Below are 9,000 nucleotides of genomic sequence, written 5' to 3'. Positions count from 1 at the left end.
CTGTTTAATGGCGCAAGAAGAGCTTATAGAAAAGAACCCTTTAACACGGGGGGAAGGAGACAAATGTCCAAATTTCACAGGAACATCTAATGCTCTACGTATTACAACTGGAGAGACTCCCAGGCTGAGACAGCAAAACTAAAATACTTCCTCTCTATTATTTATATATAATATATATATATTGGTGAGAAAATTTTGTTACAACAGCCTAATACACACAGAAACATGTGAATATAAACCAGCAGTAAACATGCGTAGGCTTCCTTTTACAAAACTGATCCGTTTACAGCGCCGCGCAAAAAGCCAGACTTGAATGTTATTATTCCGTTATATTGCTTTCATCCAAACCAACATCAGAAAAGCGAGTAAAAAAGGTCTGTGTAGTACATCACACACCTATATGCTTAACAGCGGTCTTTGTTTTGTTACTGGTTTGTGATCGCCAGTGATAATCAGAATGGTCTCGGAGGGGAGTTGCAGTCCCCAGCGAGGAGGAGCGGTTAATCACCGACTCATTGCTCTCCATTCATCACGCTCTGCTGCTCCATTTTTTTTTTTTTTTTTCAAAGCGTTACATACTGTTCAATACATTACAATACATAACTCATTACATAAACACTATAACACACTTAAAAGCAAAACTTTACATCACCTTCAAACACATTACTTTTGTTCAGGATCAACACATTAAAGAAACACCTCACCCCCTAAAAAAAAAAAAAAAAAAAAACCTTGAATAAACATAAAAACTGCTCTAGCTGCACACACTCCTCTTCGTCCCTCTCGGTGTGGAGTCTTCCCTGTGTTTCCGCCTTCGGTAGTCACAGAGATAATACTCTGTCAGCTGGACCACCTCTCTTGGCCAATAACCACACCTTTACATACAAGTATATTCCTGGCTTTCCACAAAACCTCCCGGATACACATTATGGCACTCCAAATCAATAGTCTATCTTCTGTCTTCGGCAGTTAAACGAGGCAGTCTTCCCAGCGACAGCGAGTGGAAGCGACAGCGAGTGGGAGAAGTACAGGCGTGGAAAAGTACAGAGCAGTTTCGAAGCAGAAAGGAGAAATTGCATCTTGAATTGCTTTAATCAGAAAACAGAGGACATTGGGGAAACACAGCAGCAGCTCAAAGTCAAACAGCCGCGTGTGTTTTTCTGATAACAAACAAGCTGAAACTCGGAGCAGCTGATTCAAATTCAGCGCCGTTTTGAGACACGGGCGAGGGGAGGAGCCAACAGCACAGCAGAACAACGCAGTTAAACGAGGCAGTCTTCCCAGCGACAACGAGTGGGAGAAGTACAGGCGTGGAAAAGTACAGAGCAGTTTAGAAGCAGTTTGAAAGCAGGTTGACGGCTGCAGAAGAAACTAAACTTCAAAAAAAAAAAAACCTCAACATGGTCTTCAAGCCAGTAATCTGTGACACCTGCTTGATGTGGGAAATCCGAGAAAACCCAGCGGAGCTAAACCAAGTGTGCGTAAAGTGCTGCGCGATCCAGGATTTGCATAAACTAGTAAGTATGCTAGAAATGGAGCTGGAAGAAGTGAGACAGCAACAGGATCTTGAGGAACTGGCACACCCACAATTCATGGAAGTCTGCATCACCCCTAACAGACTGAAAGCCACCAGGGAGATAGAAGGTCAGAACAGCTGGGTTCAGGTAGGCAGAAGCAGGGAAAAAAAGAAACTTCGTCAAACACAACCACCAGAAATCAAAACAACCAACAGATTTGAGTCACTTCAGAATTTTGATGAGCAGAACCAACAACAAGAGAATGAAAGGAACAACATCCAGGACCCTATTGACAGTGGTGACCAGACAGCAAAAAGAAGGGAGGTCATGATTGTTGGGGACTCCATATTGAGAAACACAGCAAGTTCAATTCGCAGTTTGGACCCCCTTACTACAACAGTGTGCTGCCTTCCGGGAGCCTCGGTCAAGCACATCACTGAGAACGTGGACAGGCTCCTAGAACGAACAGGAGACGACCCGGTAGTAGTCGTCCACATCGGTACAAACAACATTGGAAGAGACAGACCAAAATCCCTGCAAAACAAATTCAGAGAGCTAGGAAGGAAATTAAAAGAGAAAACCAAAACTGTGGTATTTTCTGGTATACTACCCGCACCTTGCAAAGGACCATATGGACAGCTGGAAATAATTAATCAAAACGAATGGCTGAAGACGTGGTGCACACGGGAAGGCTTCACCTATCTTGATCATTGGACCACATTCTACAACGAGGACTATCTGTATAGACGGGATGGACTGCATTTAAATAACAAGGGAACTAGTCTACTCGGAGAAAAGATCCTCGAGCAGGTTCGGAAGCATTTAAACTAGAAAGGAAGGGGGGAGAAATCAACAAAAAAACAGAAGGGAGACCGCATCAAAACAAGAACAACAACTCAGGTAAGACAACCATTAAATGTATTTATCTAAATGCTAGAAGTATCAGAAACAAAATTCTAGAACTTGAAGCTACTGCACTAACAGGTAACTATGATGTGATAGGTGTTACAGAAACGTGGTTATCTGAGAGTGATGGGGACGAATATAATATTTGTGGGTATACACTGTATAGGAAAGACAGGCAGGACAGAAGAGGAGGAGGGGTAGCGCTATACATAAGAAACAGTCTTGAAGCCCAGGTGTTAAACCTGGACAAAGAAAATAAAGCCGAATCAATATGGGTCAGAATAACAGACAAAAATTCAAAAGGCATAATAATAGGAGCATGCTATAGACCGCCAGATTCAGACGGTGAGCACAATAATCTGTTATACAATGACATTAGAAATGTGTGTAGCAAAGGAGAAGCCATACTAATGGGGGATTTCAACTTCCCCCAAATAAAATGGGAAAACCCGGTGGGTAGCGCGAAGGATGAAATAGAAATGGTGGAAATGACAAATGACTGCTTCCTAACACAATTTGTCAAGGCACCGACTAGAGGGGAGGCATGCCTTGATTTAGTCTTTTCAAATAACGAAGATAGAATAACTAAAACAGAGGTCAGAGAACCACTGGCAAACTCAGACCACAACATGGTCTCATTTGAAGTGTTTTTTAAATCCCCAAAAGTAAAGACTAAAGCTAAGGTTTACAATTTTAGAAAAGCAAACTATGAAGGCATGAAACAGAGACTAACAGAAGTAGATTGGAGTAAAATAGAGAAAACACCCACAGAAGAAGGATGGTTGTTCTTCAAAAATGTAGTACTAGAGGCGCAAAACAATTACATCCCTAAAGTAGACAAATCTAAATGTAAAACTAAATTGCCAAAATGGTTTAATAGATCAATTAAAAAAAATATTCAGCGAAAAAAGGCACTTTACAGAGCATTAAAAAAGGACCAAAAAGAAAGTACGCAGAAAGAGTACACGGAACTGCAAACGCAAGTCAAAAAGGAAGTTAGAAAGGCCAAGAGAGAAATAGAAATGAACATTGCTAAGGGAGCTAAAACCAATTCCAAAATGTTTTTCCAATATTACAACAGCAAGAGAACATTCAAAGAGGAGATTAAATGTTTAAGAGATACAAATGGCAAAATCGTAGAGGAAGAAAAAAAAATAGCAAATATGTTAAATGATTACTTTTCACAAGTTTTTACAAAGGAAGATACTGACAACATGCCCCACATGTCATCCAGTTCCTATCCAGTTTTAAATAACTTTAGCATAACTGAGGCAGAAGTGTTAAAGGGACTAGGAGCGCTTAAAATAAACAAATCCCCTGGGCCGGATGAGATCCTCCCAGTAGTACTCAAAGAAATGAAAGAAGTAATTTACAAACCGCTAACCAAGATCATGCAGCAGTCTCTTGACACAGGGGTGGTACCGACAGACTGGAAAATTGCAAACGTAATACCGATCCACAAAAAGGGAAACAAAACTGAACCAGGTAACTACAGACCAGTAAGCCTGACTTCTATTATATGCAAACTTATGGAAACTATAATAAGATCCAAAATGGAAAATTACCTATATGGTAACAGGGTACTGGGAGACAGTCAACATGGTTTTAGGAAAGGGAGATCGTGCCTAACTAACTTGCTTGATTTTTTTGAGGATGCAACATCCATAATGGATAATTGCAAAGCATATGACATGGTTTATTTAGATTTCCAGAAAGCTTTTGACAAAGTCCCGCACAAAAGATTAATTCTCAAACTGAACGCAGTTGGGATTCAAGGAAACACATGTACATGGATTAGGGAGTGGTTAACATGTAGAAAACAGAAAGTACTGATTAGAGGAAAAACCTCAGAATGGAGTGTGGTAACCAGCGGTGTACCACAGGGATCAGTATTAGGTCCTCTGCTATTCCTAATCTACATTAATGATTTAGATTCTGGTATAGTAAGCAAACTTGTTAAATTTGCAGACGACACAAAAGTAGGAGGAGTGGCAAACACTGTTGCAGCAGCAAAGGTCATTCAAAATGATCTAGACAAGATTCAGAACTGGGCAGACACATGGCAAATGACATTTAATAGAGAAAAGTGTAAGGTACTGCACGCAGGAAATAAAAATGTACATTATAAATATCATATGGGAGATATTGAAATTGGAGAAGGAATCTATGAAAAAGACCTAGGAGTTTTTGTTGACTCAGAAATGTCTTCATCTAGGCAATGTGGGGAAGCTATAAAAAAGGCTAACAAGATGCTCGGATACATTGTGAAAAGTGTTGAATTTAAATCAAGGGAAGTAATGTTAAAACTGTACAATGCACTTGTAAGACCTCATCTTGAATATTGTGTGCAGTTCTGGTCACCTCGCTATAAAAAAGATATTGCTGCTCTAGAAAGAGTGCAAAGAAGAGCAACCAGAATTATTCTGGGCTTAAAAGGCATGTCATATGCAGACAGGCTAAATCAGTCTTGAACAAAGAAGACTACGTGGCGACCTAATTCAAGCATTCAAAATTCTAAAAGGTATTGACAGTGTCGACCCAAGGGACTTTTTCAGCCTGAAAAAAGAAACAAGGACCAGGGGTCACAAATGGAGTTTAGAAAAAGGGGCATTCAGAACAGAAAATAGGAGACACTTTTTTACACAGAGAATTGTGAGGGTCTGGAATCAACTCCCCAGTAATGTTGTTGAAGCTGACACCCTGGGATCCTTCAAGAAGCTGCTTGATGAGATTTTGGGATCAATAAGCTACTAACAACCAAACGAGCAAGATGGGCCGAATAGCCTCCTCTCGTTTGTAAACTTTCTTATGTTCTTATGTTCTTATGAATGAACGATAATGGTGACACGCAGCAATCAAAACTATTAAATAATTTTAAAAATCTGCAATGGATTTACTGAAGCATAGACAAAGCAGAGAAATGCTGCCTTTTTTAAAATAAATATAAATAATTGTGATTTTGGGGTGAAAAAACAGCACTTCGAGCTATGCTAAAGAAATATAGTGAGTGAAAGCTGTAAACACAGACAGTCAATACGCATTATGTATGTCAGCAATGCGCCTCCGTACTTCATTAGTCTGTAGTCATTGTTATTATTATTATTAATTAGCTTTGCATTTTATCATTAGTTTACTTTTCCTGTTCTGTATGTGTGTAAAGGACATTATTTATTATTATTATTATTTAGCTGTGTATTTTGTTATTACTTTACTTTTACTTTTTGTATGTGTGTAAAGGACAGAGACATTATTTACCTGTAGTTATTATTATTATTATTTATTATTATTATTATTATTATTATTATTAATAATAATGATAATAATAATAGTAATGGTTGGTATTTATTTAAAACAAATCTTCATATCAAGGTCTGTCTAAGACTGTTTATTTATTTTACCAATATTTGTAATTTGCTTCTTTTTTAGATACAATTTTTTTAAACTTAATATCTTATTTGCTGTTTTTCTGTATTTACAGTATAATCATAAATCTCAAAAAACTACTCACTTCTAAATCTTTAGTAGTCATTTTTGTATTACTTTAGTATGAATACTTGTTAATTTGGATTCCTATGTTGGTTCTCTCTGACTTTATGTGAACGAAAAGACACACATTTGCCCATTTTCCCATTGGAAATAGTGATATTTTGAAATATCACTGTCCTGGTCACAAAAGCAAAGTTTATGGGAAATAATAGCCATTTTCTAAAATTTTGAGGCATTAGTAAGTAGGAAATAACACTTACTACGCAGGAACAAAAATTGTGTTACATAGTGTAATAGTTGTTGTTGTTGCTGTTGCTGAATTGCACAATTGCAATTGTTGTTAAATTGAGTAAGCAGTCTATAGTATGACACCTGGAGGTCTAGCAGTCTGCGGTCTGGTAGTGTGGCTGTGCGGTCTAAAGTGCCAGATATAAGTTTCAGTCTCTCTGGAAGTGTGGGTTTCAATCCCACCACTGCTATCTGGAGTTTACATCACCCCTGCCCCCCTTTTCACAAGAAGCAAGAGGACTTGTGACTCTCTAGAGACAAAGGACCAAATGCCACTGCATGTTTTAATACACCAATTCTAAGGACGTCAGCTGAAGCATTTGAACTGCTGTTAATTATTCTAATTTTTTTTACAAATGAATCAAGATGATAATAGTTGTTGTTGTTGTTGTTGTTGTTGTTGTTGTTGTTGAATTGCACAAATTGTGATTCTCTAGAGACAAAGGACCAAATGCCACTGCATGTGTCTTGACACACCAATTCTATGGGTCAGCTGAAGCATTTGAACTGCTGTTAATTATTATATATTTTTTTTACAAATACATTGATGATAATAGTTGTTGTTGTTGCTGTTGTTGTTGTCTCTGAAGGCCTGGGTTCGAATCCCACTGCTGCCATCTTGCTTTTTTTAACACCCACCTTGGACTTTTGAACTGCTGTAAAAGTAAATGTTCCGTTCCTTGGAATATTTATATGCATGCATGTCAGAGCCAATGGTGTAGTGGTATCATACAAGATTCCCATTCTTGTGACCTGGGTACATTTCCCATTTGTCACAACATGCAAAGATAGTGTTTGTTTTTTTCATTCCAATCATTATGTTAAGATTTTACATCAATAATTTGTTGTTAAATTGTGTAAGCAGCCTATAGTATGACACCTGGAGGTCTAGCAGTCTGCGGTCTGGTAGTGTGGCTGTGCGGTCTAACGTGCCGGATATAAGTTTCAGTCTATCTGGAGGTGTGGGTTTCAATCCCACCACTGCTATCTGGAGTTTACATCACCCCTGTCCCCCTTTTCACAAGAAGCAAGAGGACTTGTGACTCTCTAGAGACAAAGGACCAAATGCCACTGCATGTTTCAATACACCAATTCTAAGGACGTCAGCTGAAGCATTTGAACTGCTGTTAATTATTCTATTTTTTTTTACAAATGAATCAAGATGATAATAGTTGTTGTTGTTGTTGTTGTTGTTGTTGAATTGCACAAATTGTGATTCTCTAGAGACAAAGGACCAAATGCCACTGCATGTGTCTTGACACACCAATTCTATGGGTCAGCTGAAGCATTTGAACTGCTGTTAATTATTATATATTTTTTTTACAAATACATTGATGATAATAGTTGTTGTTGTTGCTGTTGTTGTTGTCTCTGAAGGCCTGGGTTCGAATCCCACTGCTGCCATCTTGCTTTTTTTAACACCCACCTTGGACTTTTGAACTGCTGTAAAAGTAAATGTTCCGTTCCTTGGAATATTTATATGCATGCATGTCAGAGCCAATGGTGTAGTGGTATCATACAAGATTCCCATTCTTGTGACCTGGGTACATTTCCCATTTGTCACAACATGCAAAGATAGTGTTTGTTTTTTTCATTCCAATCATTATGTTAAGATTTTACATCAATAATTTGTTGTTAAATTGTGTAAGCAGCCTATAGTATGACACCTGGAGGTCTAGCAGTCTGCGGTCTGGTAGTGTGGCTGTGCGGTCTAACGTGCCGGATATAAGTTTCAGTCTATCTGGAGGTGTGGGTTTCAATCCCACCACTGCTATCTGGAGTTTACATCACCCCTGTCCCCCTTTTCACAAGAAGCAAGAGGACTTGTGACTCTCTAGAGACAAAGGACCAAATGCCACTGCATGTTTCAATACACCAATTCTAAGGACGTCAGCTGAAGCATTTGAACTGCTGTTAATTATTCTAATTTTTTTTACAAATGAATCAAGATGATAATAGTTGTTGTTGTTGTTGTTGTTGTTGAATTGCACAAATTGTGATTCTCTAGAGACAAAGGACCAAATGCCACTGCATGTGTCTTGACACACCAATTCTATGGGTCAGCTGAAGCATTTGAAATGCTTTTTTTAACACCCACCTTGATTTTGCTGTAAAAGTAAATTTCCGTTCCTAAGTTATACATGCATGCATGATTTTTTACAAATACATTGATGATAATAATAGTTGTTGTCTTGTTGTTTGTTGTTGTTGTTGAATTGCACAAATTGTGACTCTCTAGAGACAAAGGACCAAATGCCACTGCATGTCTTGATACACCAAGTCTAAGGAAGTCAGCTGAAGCATTTGAACTGCTGTTATATTTTTTTATGAATTCATTTGTTGTTGAATTGCAGTAGCAGTGTATAGTATGGAACCTGTGGGTCTGGAAGTCTGATAATTTGTGTTGTGGTAGTGTGGCCGAGCGGTCTAAGGCGCTGGATTAAGGCTCCAGTCTCTCTGGAGGCGTGGGTTCGAATCCCACCGCTGCCATCTTGCTTTTTTTAACACCCACCTTGGACTTTTGAACTGCTGTAAAAGTAAATGTTCCGTTCCTTGGAATATTTACATGCATGCATGTCAGAGCCAATGGTGTAGTGGTATCATACAAGATTCCCATTCTTGTGACCTGGGTTCAATTCACAGTTGGTGCAATTTGAAAAGGTAGTATTTGCTTTTTTTTCATTCCAATGATTAAGATTTTGCGCTTGTTAAATTGCGTTAGCGGCCTACAGTATGACCCCTGATTGGCAGGTATCTTGAGGTGTGGTAGTGTGGCCGAGCGGTCTAAGGCGCTGGATTTAGG

At 38.7% G+C, this 9,000-nt stretch overlaps 3 non-coding genes across 3 annotated transcripts; 2 read left to right on the top strand and 1 right to left on the bottom strand.

Annotated features, from left to right (window-relative positions):
* Window positions 1-451: 451 nt before the first annotated feature.
* LOC121310272 lies at window positions 452-585 on the bottom strand. Its single transcript, XR_005948751.1, has one exon. It is a non-coding gene; the product is annotated as a U8 small nucleolar RNA (small nucleolar RNA).
* Window positions 586-8,605: 8,020 nt separating this feature from the next.
* On the top strand, window positions 8,606-8,687 carry trnal-aag. The gene has a single exon. It is a non-coding gene; the product is annotated as a tRNA-Leu (tRNA).
* Window positions 8,688-8,777: 90 nt separating this feature from the next.
* Window positions 8,778-8,848, top strand: trnag-ccc. Its single transcript has one exon. It is a non-coding gene; the product is annotated as a tRNA-Gly (tRNA).
* The last annotated feature ends 152 nt before the right edge of the window (window positions 8,849-9,000 follow it).

The sequence above is a fragment of the Polyodon spathula genome, unplaced genomic scaffold (genome assembly GCF_017654505.1).
Source record: "Polyodon spathula isolate WHYD16114869_AA unplaced genomic scaffold, ASM1765450v1 scaffolds_2011, whole genome shotgun sequence".
Lineage (NCBI taxonomy): Eukaryota > Metazoa > Chordata > Actinopteri > Acipenseriformes > Polyodontidae > Polyodon > Polyodon spathula.
Note: the sequence above shows the minus strand (reverse complement) of the source record. Positions and strands in the feature narration are given on the sequence as shown.